The following is an 18,004-nucleotide window of genomic DNA, read 5'->3' as shown; positions in this document are numbered from 1 at the left end:
CCACTTCCAGGCCACCCCACTGATTAATTCAGGGACACCAGGGACCACCTCTCAACATTATGACAATAGAATTATAATGCACATTTTTATCCCAGGCCTCCATTAACTCCTACTGCCCATCAGGCAAGAAACATTAGTGCAAACCCGTAGAGTGCAAGGAATTATACTATGCCAAAAGATACTTCGAGAATGGATTTTTTTTAACAAAAAGTAATCCTGCAACAGATCACTCAGACAGATTATTGGGTCACTATAACAGGCAAGTTAGGCCCAAAGAAAATATGGCTTCTATTTTTCCTCTGGAATTCGATGTCCAGCTATCTCCATCTTACTGTCATTATCCAGTTAAACCAGAAAGGGCACATCATTAGCATGGGAATGATCTTATTACTAGAGGCTTCTAAATTCAATTCATAAGCTAGATCAGGGAAAGCTGACTACCAGAAATGGGAAATAAGTATTTTCTTGTACAGTTCTTTAATGAGCAGTGATATCTACTTTTAAGAAAAGGAAGTGAAAATCCCAGCTTATTTTGACTAGCAGTATGCAAATTGCATTTGAAATTATGGTGACTCTCACTAGTGATTTAATTGTTTACATGGGCATCCTATTCTGTATATGTTGATTATATATGTATATAATGTATATATTAGTTTTTATATATATTAGTCAATTCTTGTGGCTGTATGGTAAAGATTAATGTGATGTTTGCCAAGCAGATCCGAGATATCAATTAGAGGGAAGGGGAGGTGGGGAAGGAAGAGTATTGCAGGTAAAGTTCAAGGACCTTCCAACCCCATCCATGTGAAAATTGTTTTATAATGTGCAGATGTTTACCAGAAATACAGTTATAGATTCAAGAGTAAATAATTTCAAGTTTCTCCTCTGGATAAAGAGTAATTATTCTTCCTTTAGGTTGTAGGAAAGCATTGCCAGGGCATTAGATATTGGATCAAGAGAACTGAGCTCAGATTCCAGTTCTGTCCCTAGGTGTCTTCAGACAAGTTAGTGTATCAGTTTGGCTACTAGTTTTTGCCTCTTAAACCAAGATGACAATGCCGCCAGCCACCCACCAGCCTCAATGGGATGAGGCAGAGGTAATTGGTAACTTGAGAAGCAGTGTGGCCTAGTGGATAGAGCACAGGCCTGAGAGTCAGGAGGACCTGGGTTCAAATCCCTGCTCCACCACTTTTCTGTTGTGTGAACTTGGGCAAGTCATTTAAGTTCTCCGTGCCTCAGTTACCTCATCTGTTAAATGGAGATTGACTGTGAACCCCATGTGGGATATGGACTGCCTGATTAGCTTGTGTCTACCCCAATGCTTAGTGCCTGGCATATAGTAAACCCTTAACAAATAATATTAAAAATTGTAAAAATGCTTTGAGTATTTAAAAAAAAAGGCAAAGTTCAATTACAGTAGTGGCAGAAATTATTTGAAGATCCTTTTCATAACTTTACAATCGGTTGAGCTGGAAAGTGACCAGGTTCGCATTCCTGGGCTTCTTTCATTCAAATGTTACCATTAAGTACCGGGTTTTAGTACTCAGCCCAGTCCTACCCTTCATATCTGGTTGATACTAGCATTATGCTATCCTGAAGGCAACTCTCTAGCCTGCTGTCACCTATCCGCTATCCCTCTTTTTCATTGCCATCCTGAAGGGAAGCAGCGTGGCTTAGTGGATAGAGCACAGTTGTAATCCTGGCCCCACCACTTGTCTGCTGTGTGAACTTCATCAAGGCACTTAACCTCTTGGTGCCTCAGTTACCTCATTTGGAAAATGTAAATGTAAATCACCCCTAACTGTGGGGGTCCCTCAAGGTTCAGTTCTGGGTCCCCTTCTATTCTCCATCTACACCCATTTCCTTGGAGAACTCATTCGCTCTGGTGGCTTCAACTGCCACCTCTGTGTGGATAATACTCAAATCTACATTTCCAGCCCTGATCTCTCTCTCTCTTTAGTCTCCAATCTCCTCATGCGTTCAAAACATCTCTACTTGATTGTCCTCCCGTCACCTCAAACTTAACATGTCCAAAACAGAGCTCCTTATCTTCTCACCTGTCCTCCACCTGACTTTCCTATCACTGTAGATGGCACCACCATCCTTCCTGTCTCAAAAGCCCATAACATGGTGTTATCCTTGACTCCTCTATGTCATTCAACCCACATATTCAATCTATCACTAAATCCTGTCAGTCCCACCTTCACAGCATTGCTAAAGTCTGCCCTTTCCTCTCCATCCAAACTGCTACCATGTTAATACAATCACTCTGCCTATCCCACCTGGATTACTGCATCAGCCTCCTTGCTGATTTCCCAACCTCCTGTCTCACCTCACTCCCAGTCCATACTTCACTCTGCTGCCTGGATCATTTTTCTACAAAAACATTCAGGACATGTCACCCCACTTCCCCAAAAAACTCCAATGGTTGCCCATCCACTTCTGCATCAAACAAAAACTCCTCACCATTGGCTTTAAAGCACTCCACCATCTTGCCTCCTCCTACCTCACGTCACTTCTCTCCTTCTACAACCAAGCCCACACCCTTTGCTCCTCTAGTGCTAACCTTCTCACTCTACCTTGAAAACTGTACGTGCATTCATTCAATCATATTTATTGAGCGCTTACTGAGTGTGGAGCACTGGGCTAAGCGCTTGGGAGAGTACAATACAACAATAAATAGATACAACAATAAACAGACACATTTCCTTGCCCACAACGAGTTTACAGTCTAGAGGGGGGAGATGTGAATCTTTACACCAGGGCATTCATTGGCTCTGCTTCTGTGGGGCTCTGCCCCAGGCCACACCTTTATCAATCAGTGGTATTTTTTGAGCGCTCACTGTGTGCAGAGCATTCTACTGTTTGGGAGAGTACAGTACAACAGAGCACAGTCTAGAAGGAGCATACTTATCAATCAGTATGCAATTCAGAGTATGTCTGGTTACTGTGGCTGTGTGCAGGACCACACCACTTGACTGTAAGCTTGTTGTGGGCAGGAATGTGTCAATTATATTATATTGTAGTCTCTCAAATGCTTAGTAGAGTGCTGTGCACACAGTAAGCTCTCGATAAACACGATTGACTGACTAACTACTTAAGTGCTCTAGAAGGGAAGGCATTCTGGCTTTCCTAAAATGAATAACAACTGCCTCAGTCAAGCAGGTCTATGCCCTCCTGCATGGACTGGGTGTGTGAGAGGGAGGAGGATTTAGTTTCCTAAAGAAAGTTCAGTTTTTTAAACCTACCGGCATTTTGATATTGTCTTTCTACTGTGAGTAGAATACTGTGCTATAGAAGGCAATCACATTATCCTTCCTACTTTACGTGAACTGCACACATGCTTGTATTTTGTCAGAACAAAACCTTCAAAAGGTATTTTAAATTGATGGCAAAGACAGGAGTAATTTACAATGCTATTCTTTGCTTCTGTCTCCTGGAGTTTGGGAACATGGTTAATTTGCCCAGCTGAATGCAAATTTGTATTGTCCTCTCTACTAATAATCTTTTTTTATTCCCAAGAATTAATCGTCCCTTGCCAGTGCAATAACAAATTATGAAGTAACAAGTTCCATTGTCATGAATCAAAACTTTAATAGTTTCAGTCCTACCTTTGGTAGTCTTATGGTCTGAAGCTTATAGGGGTTGTGAACTGTAGACATAATGGACATAAAGTATGTAAAAATTTATATTGTATATAAGAGATATCTATTTGTAGGTGAACTCACCAATTCTGTGCCACTTTGTGTGTGTATCTTAGTTTCTTCTTCTTCAGTGTCTGCTTGGACATAGCAAAGCTCCTATTTCAAGGTCTCTTCATTTTCACACCTTGAGCCAGGGCATTGACCCTGGCCTATGCCAGCTTCAGAGATTGCTGTGCTCTGAGGATGAGGGAAGAATTGGCTGTCCCCTTCCCCACACCTTGCATGATGCCACCACATCACATTGCCCAATGCGTTCAATGCAGTGTGATGCTGCCGTGTGCAACATTTGGTGGAAGAGCATTTTTCTACCACTCACCATCCCCTTGACTGCCCCATGGCCAGTCACTCAGGGCAGCTCAGCTCTGAGCTCACCTCTGTCCTGTGGCCACTTCTGAGGAAAGCTGTGAGGTGGTCATTTCCGACAGAAGCCGGTGGGTAGCCATCTCTGAGAGAAGCCATGTAGTAGCCAACCTTGAGAAGGGCAATAGGAGGCATCTTTGGAAGATCGCTCGTGGACCTAGAAATAAAAACTCACAATAGTGGCCATAGGAAAGGACGTGGCGACATTCATGACTACAGTGGTAATTGAGAAATATGACCAAACCCATACCCCGCTTTTTGCAGAATGGGGCCTGAATTCTCACAATAACAGCCTAGACTTCTGTGGAATTCTGACAGGCCAAGGACCGTAATTACAAAGCATCCAGTGTTTAGAATTAGAAAGTGGCATGGGAAATGAGTTGGGTTGAGAGACTGCATGCTTTAGTAAAGTGATTCATAAACCAAGAAGTTTTTGGTTTTACCAGCACCAAGAGTGGCAATAATAGTAATACTTGGTTTTCAATTTTCTGAGATCTTCTCTGGAATCAGTAATTTCATGTCAGGTCTCACAACAGAAAATGTCTGGGATATTCCGCCACAGTAGTTTTATGTTGTTTGCTTTGGGTCTAGTTAAAGTACACCATATAGATTAACAGAATCATTAACCCCAGGATCTTAAATAATGATAATTATGGTATTCAGTGCTTTGCACATAGTAAGCGCTTAACAAATATTCATTCATTCAGTGAGTCGTATTTATTGAATGGATGAATAATAATAATGGTATTAGTTAAGCGCTTAATAATTATGGTATTCAGTGCTTTGCACATAGTAAGCGCTTAACTAATACCATTATTATTATTCGTCCATTCAATAAATACGACTCACTGAATGAAAGAATATTTGTTAAGTTTGTTTGTTAAGTTAATTTGTTAAGTGCCTGTGCCAGGCACTGGCTTAAGCGCTTAGTTCAGTGCTTTGCACACAGTCAGCGCTTAATGAATATGATTGAATGAATGAATGAACTGGCATATTCATTTCTGCTGACCATGCTTCTTTGCTTTTGAAATCTGGACTCCACACTGTCAATTCCCAGGAGCTACCACAATCACTCTCAAAGGCATCAGCGAAACAGAATTTAAACAGTAGATTTCAAACCCTAGGTCTGACATTTCGCTGGTCCTTACATAACACATTCTGGCTTGCGCATGCCTGCGCGCACGCACACACACACACACACACTTCATTTATTTAAAAAAATACGTAAAAAGGACTTGGTTGATTCATTCATTCAATTGTATTTATTGAGCACTTACTATGTGCAGAGCACTGTACTAAGTGCTTAAAAATAATAGTGGTATTTGTTAAGCGCTTACTATGTGCCAAGCACTGTTCTAAGCACTGGGGTAGATGCAAAGTAATGAGGTTGTCCCACTTGGGGCTCACAGTCTTAATCCCCATTTTACAGATGAGGAAATTGAGGCACAGAGAAGTGAAGTGACTTGTTCAATGTCACACAGCAGACTGGCGGCAGAGCCGGGATTAGAACCCATGTCCTCTGACTACCAAGCCTGTGCTTTTGCCTCTAAGATACGCTGCTTCTCGTTGATCTCAGTTGACTGTTGATTTCCTTGTTATAGGGTAGTGATACTGGGGAGGTATTAAGTAGCCCTTTACAGGGCCAAGTGCAGACATTTGGTGTCCCTGTGGCAGTGAAAAAAAATCTTCACTCCTACTCTGTGTGTTTCACATGCAGAACATCTTAATGTTGTCATGCTGCATTTTGTGGGTGTCCATCCAAGGAGTGTTTCTTTATCTCCACCATCCCTTGATATAATGATATCTGGCACTGGTATGTCTAGGGCACGCTGACCCAATGTGCCCAACTTCAGCTTAGCTAATGCATTGCTTCCATCCTGTGCCATCCTAGCCCGGGACAAAGGAGCACTTGACCTTTGCATCCATTATTCATTCATTCTTTCAGTCATATTTATTGAGGGCTTACTGTGTGCAGAGCACTGTACTGCACTGTACTATGCTTCCCAGAGCACTGGGAAGCAGCGTGGCTCAGTGGAAAGAGCACGGGCTTTGGAGTCAGAGTTCATGGGTTCAAATCCCGACTCTGCCAATTGTCAGCTGTGTGACTTTGGGCAAGTCACTTAACTTCTTTGTGCCCCAGTTCCCTCATCTGTAAAATAGGGATTCAGACTGTGAGCCCCCCGTGGGACAACCTGATCACCTTGTAACCTCCCCAGCACTTAGAACAGTGCTTTGCACATAGTAAGTGCTTAATAAATGCCGTCATCATCATCATTACTAAGTGCCTGGAAAGTACAATTCGGCAACAAATAGAGACAATCCCTACCCAACAACGGGCTCACAGTCTAGAAGAGGGGAGACAGACAACAAAACAAGTAGACAGGCATCAGTAGCATCAATATAAATAGATAGAATTATAGATATATACACATCATTAATAAAATAAATAGAATAGTAGATATGTACATATAAGAGAAGCAGCGTGGTTCAATGGAACAAGCCTGGGCTTGGGAGTCAGAGGTCATGGGTTCTAAACCTGGCTTCACCACTTGTCAGCTATGTGATTTTGGGCAAGTCACTTAACGTCTCTGTGCCTCAGTTACCTCATCTGTAAAATGGGGATTAAGACTGTGAGCGCCATATGGGACAACCTGATTACCTTGCATCCCCCCAGCGCTTAGAACAGTGTACTTGGCACATAGCGCTTAACAAATGCCATCGTTATTTTTATTACATACATACACAAATGCTGTGGGGTGGGGAAGAGAGTAGAGCAGAGGGAGGGAGTCGGGGTGATGGGGAGGGGAGGAGGAGCAGAGGAAAAGGGGAACTCAGTCTGGAAAGGCCTCCTGGAGGAGGTGAGCTTTCAGTAGGGCTTTGAAGGGGGGAGCGTATGTGAGGAGGGAGGGCGTGGGCCAGGGATTGACAGCGGACAGGCGAGAACGAGGCACAGTGAGAAGGTTAGCACCAGAAGAGTGGAGTATGCGGGCTGGGCTGTAAAAGAAGAGAAGGGAAGTGAGGTGAAGCCAAATAGTGAGGGGTTTTTGCTTGATTCGAAAGTTGATAGGCAACCACTGGAGATTTTTGAGGAGGGGGGTGACAAGCCCAGAGCATTTCTGTGGAAAGATAATCCGGGCAGCAGAGTGAAGTATAGACTGAAGTGGGGAGAGACAGGAGGTTGGGAGATCAGAAAGGATGCTGATGCAGTAATCCAGTTGGGATATGAAGAGTGATTGTACTAACAAAGTAGAGTTATCTTTGAGATTGTCTGTACCACCGTCACCACTGTTTCAGTGGTGGGCCCTGAGGTGGCCCTGCTTCCCTGGCTTACTGTCTGAAATTGGCCCTGAACATGGGGTCTCTGAGCAATTGTTTGGTGGTGGCCAGGGGAGAATAATTCTCTACAAACCTCCTTCCCCGTTTTCTCTTTTCCTGGTTTAGTAATTAGGTCTCTCTGGGTTGTCGACTGCTTATGGAGAACTTAGCCTGGACTTTCCACCTCACCCAGTCACAGAGGTTCAGCACCTCAGAAAAAAATGAAATAATGCTAGCAGTGATAGTATTTAGTAAACTTACTATGTGCTAATCACTACAGTAAGACCTGGGGCAAGCCAAGATAATCAGGTTGAACACAGTCCCTGCACCATAGAGAGTTCAAAGTCTGAGGAAGAGCAGGTAGTTTATCCCCATTTTTAAGATGAGGAAACTGAGGCACAGAATTGTGTCCAGGCTCACACAGCAGGCAATGCCAAAGGTGGGGTTAGAACCCAGGTCTCTTGACTCTGAGTCCTGTGCTCTTTTCTGTTGGCCGTTTTATTTCTCATTTATAGAGACTGCGTGTTTTGATTCAGTCCACTGCACAGAGAGCCACCATAATGATGTTCTGTGAAACCCAAGGCAATTTTTGTCTGAAGCAGCTAAGCAAGATTCAGCACATGGCACAAACCTAAAATAAGCAGCCTCAACATTTATTATTAGTCAGGAAAACCTATGCAGCCACGCGTATAACCTTACTGTGGGCAGGGAACATTTTTCTTTTCTTGCTTCAGAGAAGCAGCGTGGCTTAGCAGAAAGAGAATGGGCTTGGGAATCAGAGGTCATGGGTTCTAATCCCAGCTCCTCCGCTTGTCAGCTGTGTGACTTTGGGCAAGTCACTTAACTTGTTAAGTGTTAACAAGTGCTTTGTTAAGCGCTTAACAAATACCATTATTATTATTATTATTGTATTGTATTCTCAAGCACGTAGTAGAGTGTTATGTACTCAGTAAGCACCCTATAAATACCAATAATAATAATGATAACAATAATGGTCTTTGTTAAGTGCTTACTATGTGTCAAACACTGTTCTAAGTTCTGGAGTAGCTACAAGCTAATCAGGTTGGATACAGTCCCTGTCCTACATGAGGCTCAGAGTCTTAATCCCTATTTTACAGATGAGGTAACTGAGGTACAGAGGATTTAAGTGACTTACCCAAGGTCACCCAGCAGACAAGTGGCAGAGTTGGGATTAGAACCCAGTTCCTTCTGGCTCCCAGGCCCGTGCCTTATCCATTCAGCCATGCTACTTCCACTGAAAAAAAAAAAAAAGATCGATATACATAAACAGACCACCCCTCTCCCCACCTTCAGGGCTTTATTGTCTTCCCAGATTGAGCCCTCTCTTCCCCAGTGCATCATCTATGCATTTGAATCTGTGACTTTTAGTCATTTGATATTTGCCCCAACCTCAACCCCACAGCACTTATGTACATATCTAGAAATTATATATCATCAATTATTTATATTAATGTCTGTCTTCCCCTCTAGACTATAATCTCATTGTAGGCAGGGAATGTGTCTGCCAGCTCTGCTGTATTGTACTCTCCCAAGCGCTTAGTACAGTGCTCTGTACATTGTAAGTTCTCAATAAATACCATTGATGATGATGATTGATGATCACTAGAGATGGAGACCAGGCAGAGCATCCAGTTCAGTCAAGGGACTAGAAAAACCAAGTCCTGAATTTTATCAGTCCTTCTTACACCTCTCACTTTCATTTATGCGTGTATTTATTTATGCCCATCCTCAGTATGAATGTGTAGCCGAATATTTGATTGAACATCATTCCCTGCTTAAGGATATTTCTGCCTCCCTCCCCTGTGAAGAGAATAAGCTCGTTGTGGGCAGGGAATATCTCAGGTTCCTCATTTTTTCTCCAAGCGCTTAGGCCAGTGCATTGCATTCCATAGGTGCTATATAAATGCCATCACTACTATTTTAGAGGGTGTACTGAAGATATGTCTTTAGAATCTGGTTATGCTTGTAATCAAACAAGGTTTTGAAAAGGAATGATTACAAGAGAGGACAAGTCTGTCTAAAAAGTAGAAACCCAAGCCAAGTGTAAATATAATCCTGGATATTCATTCAGTCACATTTATTGAGTGCTTACTGTGTACAAAGCACTGTACTAAGCGCTTGGGAGAGTACAATAAAACAACAGACTCATCCCCTGCCCATAATGAGTTCACAGTCTAGAGGGTGAATATCTAGGGATATTCAGAGGGTGTCCTTCTGCAAAGGCTTCTCAACAAGATGACCTCCCTAAGCCCTCTTTTCCTCTTCCACCACTCCCTTCTGCTTCGTCCTGACTTGCTCCCTTTATTCATCCCCACTCCCAGTCCCACAGCACTTCTATACATTTCTATAATTTATATTAATGTCTGTCTCTCTCTCTCGACTTTAAGCTCATTGTGGGCAGGGAATGTGTCTGTTTACTGTTATATTTTACTCTCCCAAGTGCTTAGTAAAGTGCTCTGCACACAGTAGGTGCTCAATAAACACGATTGAATGAATGAATAATAGGCACAGGAGGTTGGGAAACAGGGTAGGTCTCACTTTGTACACAAGGAAGTTGAGGCAGAGAGGAGTTAAGTAATTTACCGGAGTCAGTAACAGAACTGGTCTCCTTGCCCAGTAAGCTATTCATACAAAAAGCAAAGCCCCCAGACACTCTGGCAAAATGCCAGGGACATCAGACACCTTTCCTTTAAAGTTCCCCTGGCTCCACTTTGCTATTATTCCCCTCAGGAGGAAGAACTGAGCTGCCACATACTCCTGCATCTGCCCCCGACAACCTCAGGGCTGTCTTTCTCACTTCTACCATCCGAATCTCTGCCAACCATTCTCTTCCTCCTTTTCCAAACTGCAAATGAGCCACACAGTTGTGTTGGAAGCTTGTTCTCTTTTACCCAAAGATATAGTACTACTGAGGGAAGAGCCTGAGTAAAGGACCCTGAAGCGAAGAGTTTCAACACTGTTTTCTGCTTGAGTGTTCAGATCTGTCACATAATGTATCATAACGTATCATTTTTTGTAGCATTTGTTATGCGGTTACTATTTGTCAAGCACTGTTCAAGCGCTTAGGTAGATACAAGTTAATCAGGCTGGACACAGTCCCTGTCTCACATGAGGCTCACTGTTTGGGTCAGAGGAAGGAAAATTTAATCCCCACTGTACCAGTGAGGTAACTGAGGCACAGAGAAGTGAAGAAATTTGCCCAAGGTCACACAGCAAAAAAAGTGGTGGAGCCTGGATTAGAACCCAGGTCCTCTGAATTCCAAGCCCGTGCTGTTTCCACTAGACCACACTATCCTCCAGAATTAGGTAATCTCTCCCACTCCCCCAGCTATTTAAGGTTGTGTATCCTGATAGTGCTAATGCACTCTGTTGAACAAGTGGAGAAATCCGTGGTGGTATACGCTACCCTGTGTCATTCAGAATTGAGAAGATTATTCTGCCAACATCAGTTTCCAGATGCCCAACTCTCTCTTCTTTGATGTGATGACAAAGATTTGCAGAGGAGGAAACATAGCCACTCTGCGTCCAGGAAAATATTATGAAAATCAACCTCCTATCTTGTAAGAAAATTAGTAACACAACATTTAGCACATGCCCCCACAAGCATAATTATTTGTATGCCAAATTGAAGAGACGACATGCAGAGAATGAACTGTATTTTATCCATGTTACCAGGCCTTTCACTTAGATGTATGACTCAGGCCACAAATGACTCCCACAGCAGGAAAGCGTGATTTGGAGGAGATGGGGGAAGGAGCTCTAGCAGAGCTAAGGCTCACGTTCCCCTGCTCCCACAGAGAAGCAGCGGGGTATAGTGGAAAGAGCACAGGCCCTGGAGTCAGAAGACTTGGCTTTTAATCCCAGCTCTGCTACCTTTCTGCTGTGTGACCTTGGGCAAGGCACTTAATCAATCAATCAATCAATTGTATTTATTGAGCGCTTACTGTGTGCAGAGCACTGTACTAAGCGCTTGGGAAGTACAAGTTGGCAACATATAGAGACAGTCCCTACCCAACAGTGGGCTCAGTCTAGAAGGAGGAGACAGAGAACAAAACCAAACATATTAACAAAATAAAATAAATAGAATAGATATGTACAAGTTAAATAAATAGAGTAATAAATATGTACAAACATACATACATATATACAGGTGCTGTGGGGAAGGGAAGGAGGTAAGACGGTGGGGATGGAGAGGGGGATGAGGGGGAGAGGAAGGAGGGGGCTCAGTCTGGGAAGGCCTCCTGGAGGAGGTGAGCTCTCAGTAGGGCCTTGAAGGGAGGAAGAGAGCTACTTGGCGGATGTGGGGAGGGAGGGCATTCCAGGCCAGGGGGATGACGTGGGCCGGGGGTAGACGGTGGGACAGGTGAGAACGAGGCACAGTGAGGAGATACACATGTCACATGTCCCAGTTACCTCAACTGTAAAATGGGTATAAAGACTGTGAGCCCTATGAGGGACAAGGACTGTGTCCATCCATCTACTCCAGTGCTTAGTACATACATCACACATAATAAGTGCTTTCAAATACCTTAAAAAAAAACCCAGCAGGCCTATAGTCTCCATTAATTTGGCCTTAGCCCCCGAAGAAGGAATCAACCAAGCAAAAACCACTTTGAACTGAAGACTTTTCATTCATTCATTCATTCAATCGTATTTATTGAGTGCTTACTGTAATGATATAATTTATTAAGCACTCACTATGTGCAAAGCACTGTTCTAAACGCTGGGGAGGTTACAAGGTGATCAGGTTGTCCCACGGGGGGCTCACAGTCTTAATCCCCATTTTACAGATGAGGGAACTGAGGCACAGAGAAGTTAAGTGACTTGCCCAAAGTCACACAGCTGACAAGTGGCAGAGCTGGGATTTGAACCCCTGACCTCTGACTCCAAAGCCCGTGCTCTTTCCACTGAGTGCAAAGCACTGTACTAAGCGCTTGAGAGAGTATAATATAACAACAAGTAGACACATTCTCTGCCCACAGCGAGCTCACAGTCTAGAGGAGTCATTCATTTTGATTTACAAGTATGTAGGGGTAATGAGTAACCCACTTAGGTGCTCACCAAGGAAATCCTCAGACAACTGCAGCAGCAGGATAGTCTGCACAGAAATCAATTTTTGGTATAATAAGCCCTATACAGCTGGGCTAAGCCCAGGAGTTCTGACATTGTGCAGCTGAGTTGGGCCAGCCCAGAGCTAGCCTGGGATTGGCTTCAGAGATGAGAAGTAGCGGCTCAGTGGAAAGAGCACGGGCTTTGGAGTCAGAGGTCATGGGTTCAAATCCCAGTTCCGCCACTTGTCAGCTGTGTGACTTTGAGCAAATCACTTAAATTCTCTGGGCCTCAGTTACCTCATCTATAAAATGGGGGTTAAGACTGTGAGCCCCCCGTGGGGCAACCTGATCACCTTGTAACCTCCCCAGCGCTTAGAATAGTGCTTTGCACATAGTAAGCGCTTAATAAATACCATCATTATTATTATTAACAAATGCCATCATTATTGTTATTATTATTAAGTAGCATGGCCTAGTGGATAGAGCACGGGTCTCGCTGTCAGAAGGACCTGGGTTCTAATTTCAGCTCTACCACTTGTCTGTTGTATGATCTTGGGCAAATCACTTAGCTTCTCTGTGCCTCAATTATTGCATCTGTAAAATAGGGATAAAGACTGTGAGCCCCACGTGGGACATGAATGGTGTCCAAATCTGATGATCTTGATTTACCCCAGCACAGTCCCTGGCATATAGTAAGTGCTTAACAAATACCATTTTAAAAAAGATATGTTTTCTTCCCTTCCTTTCTCCCCTCCTGACATTATCATCGCCATCAGGGTGTTATCCCCATCATCAATATCATCACCAAAAAAGATTTACTAAGCACACTTTGTGCTTGCCTCTGTGCTAGGCCCTGACCAAAGCTAGTTAAGTAGACACGGTTCCGGGCCACTAAGAGTTTCCAGTGCAAGGTAGACAACACTACTTTAGGTTGGGGAGACTGGAAAATGTACTGTGGGAGCTGCATGTGAAGGCAGGGTTGAGGCCTTAGGGGAGTCCACCATCCCCCTTAGTAGGTATCTGGGCCCAGCCAAATCCCCTTCTCTCAAGGTTGCGTTTTCCTTCTGTCTGTGAGGCGACAGAGGAGAAAACATGCTCTCTGCTGCACAAACACACAGAGCTCTGATTCCAGGGAGCCAGCGGGGCCAGGCGGGTTATACTTCCTTCCCCTCCAACCACTGACGGCACAGATGGCATGTCCACGGACCACTGTCTCCAACACCTCCTTGCAGGCAAAGCCATTAACAGCCCAGGCAGGAGCAATGCTCTTGACAGCATTCTGAAAGGACAGATTACGCCGACTCCCGTTACTGCTGTGTGCTCCTGTCTGCCGCTGAAGGGCACGTGCGGCGCGGGGTTTCTGGCCATTTTGCACCTCCATATCTGCCCGTTTGCTTGATATTTAGCTATCAATCTTCTCCCCGTTTAGGAAATGGCGACAAATGAGATTACTTTGCTTCTCAGGAGGAGGGGCAGGCCCTGAACTAATCACACAAGAGAGAGAGAGACCCAGAATGCTAGGTTCGCGGAGGGGTGGAGGATGGGTGAGAATCAGTAACAAAGGGCCTTGAGAGAGTGGCACAGAACACCAGGGAATAAGGCAGAAATGATTCTTTCTATTTCACTTCCACCACCATTAGAAGGCTGGGTGCTGAGGAGAATTAAACACAATCTCTGCTCAGTGCGTTGCCCAGGATATGTGGAACCATGGCTGGCCCAGATTCAAGGATATCGGGGTAGTGGAGTTTTTATTGAAATAGTTACATTCAGTGAATCATTCATAAATATGAAAATGCCAGACAAAAGTAAGAAAGTGAGGGAAAATGCCTCGTATTTAGATATGATAACAATAATTATGGTATGGGTTACTGTGCAGCACACCTCGTTCTCGCCTGTCCCGCTGTCGACCCCCAGCCTACGTCCTTCCCCTGGCCTGGAATGCCCTCCCTCCACACATCCGCCAAGCTAGCTCTCTTCCTCCCTTCAAAGCCCTACTGAGAGCTCATCTCCTCCAAGAGGCCTTCCCAGACTGAGCCCCCTTTTCCCTCTCCTCCTCCCCATCCCCCCCGCCCTACCTCCTTCCCCTCCCCCAAACACTTGTATATATATTTGTACAGATTTATTACTCTGTTTTACGTGTACATAGTTACTATTCTATTTATTTTTTTAATAATGTGCATATAGCTTTAATTCTATTTGTTGCGACGATTTTGACACTTGTCTACATGTTTTGTTGTCTGTCTCCCTCTTCTAAATTGTGAGCTCGTTGTTGGGTAGGGACTGTCTCTATATGTTGCCGACTTGTACTTCCCAAGCGCTTAGTACAGTGCTCTGCACACAGTAAGCGCTCAATAAATACGATTTAATGAATGAATGAACACACTGTACTAGGCACAGGATTTAGCTTTAGAAACCCTGTGTCCACCTTGGGTATCTGGCTTAGTAGATAGAGCATGGGCCTGGGAATCAGAAGGACCTGGGTTCTGATTCCAGCTCCACCAGTTGACTGCTGTGTGACCTTGGGCAAATCTCTTCACTTTTCTGTGCCTCAGTTACCTTATCTGTAAAATGGGGATTGACTGTGAGCTCCATGTGGGACAGGGACTGTATCTGAACTAATTAACTTGTACCTATCTCAGCATTTAGAACAGTATTTGACACATGGTAAGAGCTTAACAAATACCATTAAAAAATCTGATTTTATATGTGAAAAACACATATTCCCATCTACCAACTCTGTTACATTATACTCTCCCAAGTGCATAGTACAATGCTCTGCACACAGTAGGACCTCAATAAATTGACTGATTGATTATAGTAATTTGACCACCATGAAAGGACTTTCATTGTTCGTGATTTTGTGGAACTGAGTCCATTTTATGCCACCACCCTTCAGTGCAGCAGAGGACTCTATGCTACTTTGTGTTCTCATTTTCACCGCAGGGCCATTTCAGCATCACAAATAGTGATGCTTTGGGATTAAGTCTGTCTCCTAGCTTAGAAACCAAGCTCACCTCAACACAGCTACGCTAGGTGAGATACCTGAAGATAATGAATGACAGCAGCTTTTCCAAGTAATTGTTGTATAGCGATTTGTAATTGGAAAACTGAAAGCAGGGAGAACAGAGGAAATGTTAGGACAGAGTAAAACAGGCTAAGACCAGCTGAAAACTGGGAGTCATTTTTTGTTTTTTTTTTAATGGTATTTGTTAAACACTCACTATGTGTCAGGCACTATACTAAGTGCTGGAGTAGATTCAAGATCATCAGGGTTGTACATACTTCCTGTCCCACGTGGACTCACAGCCTTAATCCACATTTTACAGATTGAGGTAACCAAGATATAGAGAAGTGAAGTGGTTTGCCCAAGGTCTCACAGCAGACAAGTGGCTGAACTGGGATTCGAACCCAGGACCTTCTGGCTCCCAGGCCTGTGCTCTAACCGTCAGACCACACTGCCAAGGAGCATTCGGCATGGTGGACTCCTAGCAAGAAGGGAGTGGTTTGTTTTTTTTGAACCGAAGCTTCCTAAAGAGGAAGAGACAAGAGAAGATAAAACAGCCTCATGTACTGCCAGCATCAAATGTTACGAGCAAACAAGGGAAAGCTGTTTTGTGCTCACAAGGTGGCCAGGATTTTGGGCCTCCCATTGGCCTCTTCAGTCCATACACACACAAATACTTTGCCTCAGGTGAATTTAATCCTCACTGGCCTCTTCTTTGAATACAAAGAACAATGTGCAGGGACATTTGTTATTCAGATCAGCACATCTAGCCCTCCCACACTTTTGATACAGACATTTACTGCTAGTCAGAGTTAAAGTTTGGAAAAGTTTAATCTACCAAGCAAGTACAATTGTCCTAGGAGGACCTGGAGAATGTAGTTTACTGGATTGTTGGAAACAGATTCTGAGAGATTTTGTTAAACATTGATTGCCAAAAGAATGAAATGACAAGAGAGGGGAGTAGACCTACTGAAATCACATCTCTTCCAAGAGGCCTTCCCTAAGTCCTCCCTCATTTCCCCTACTTGCTCCCTCTTAATATACAACAGACCATCAGGGTCCCCGCCTTCAGAGTCTTACTAAAATCACATCTCCCCTCCAAGAGGCCTTCTTCCACTAAGCCCTCCTTTCCCCTACTCCCTCTCCCTTCTGCGACTTTTAGGCACTTGATTCTGTATCGTTTAAGCACTTGCTATTTACCCCACCACACTTAAGCATATCCAGAACTGATTTTAATGTCGGTCTCCTCTTCTAGACTGTAAACTCCTAGTGGACAGGAAACAGGTCTACCAACTCTTTTGTATTGTCGTCTCCCAAGTGCTTAGCACAATTTTCTGCACAGAATATGGGCTCAGTAAATACCATTGATTGAGTGACTGATTGATTGAGCAAAATGAATTTATTTGAATAACTAACTAAATAATAACTAATAATAAGAAGCAGTGTGGCTTAGTGGAAAGCACACTGGGTGGGAGTAGGAGATTCTGGATTTTAATCCTGACTCTGCCACTTGACTGCTGTGTGATCTTGGGCAACTCACTCAATTTTTCTGTGTCTCAATTTCCTCCTCTGTAAAATGGGGATTTAGTACTTGTTCTCTTTCCTACTTAGCCTGTGAGCCCCATGTGAGACTTGATTAACTTGTATCTACTCCAGTGCTTAGAACAGTGCTTGAAACATAGTGAAAGCTAAACAAATACCCTAAGAAAACTTACCAGAATCTCTTGCTTGGATCAGCAACCTGTACAGAAAAAAGTAATTATTAAGAAATTGCTTTATAGCCTCATTATTTTTGTGTGATCAGACAAGCCTGAACCTTGGAGATGGAGTCTACAAGATGTACCTCTTCACATGAGACCTCCTGAGAGGTTAGGTGAATCCATGCTGTATGACTTCCAAACCACACTATGGGGAGAATTCCTACCTTCTTATCAGCCCACCATGCCAGAACGATGTGGAGGCCTGAAGGGGACCCCCTACTTCTTTGGGGGAAATCCAGACATAGCAACACTTGGAAGTTATACAGAGCTTTCATTTCCACATCATAGTCATATCGATTATTTAATTTTTCTTCACCACCTCCTGGTGAGGGTGGCAACCCATATCGCCATTTTACAACCAATCAATCAATCAAAGGTATTTATTGAGCACTTACTGTATGCAAAGCACTGTGAAGAGTACAATCCAACAGAGTTGGGAGACACAATCCATGCCCTCAAAGAGCCTACAGTCTAAAGGAGGCTACCAACATTAAAATAAATTACAGGTAGGGGAAATAGAGTATAAGGATATATTCATAAGCTCTATCCTTATATTGGGGTAAATCCTTACCCCCCTTACCCCCACCCCACCCGGGTACATATGTGTAATTTTATTTATTTGTATTGATGTCTAGACTGTAAACTTGTCATGGACAGTGAATGTTACTGTTTTATTGTTGAATTGTACTTTCCCAAACCTTTAATACACTGCTCTGCACACAGTAAGTGCTCAATAAATATGAATGAATGAATATAGCACTTGTGTACAGGTGGATTAAGACTGTGAGC

Source organism: Tachyglossus aculeatus, chromosome 2 (genome assembly GCF_015852505.1).
Source record: "Tachyglossus aculeatus isolate mTacAcu1 chromosome 2, mTacAcu1.pri, whole genome shotgun sequence".
In the NCBI taxonomy this organism is placed as follows: Eukaryota; Metazoa; Chordata; class Mammalia; order Monotremata; family Tachyglossidae; genus Tachyglossus; species Tachyglossus aculeatus.
Note: the sequence above shows the minus strand (reverse complement) of the source record.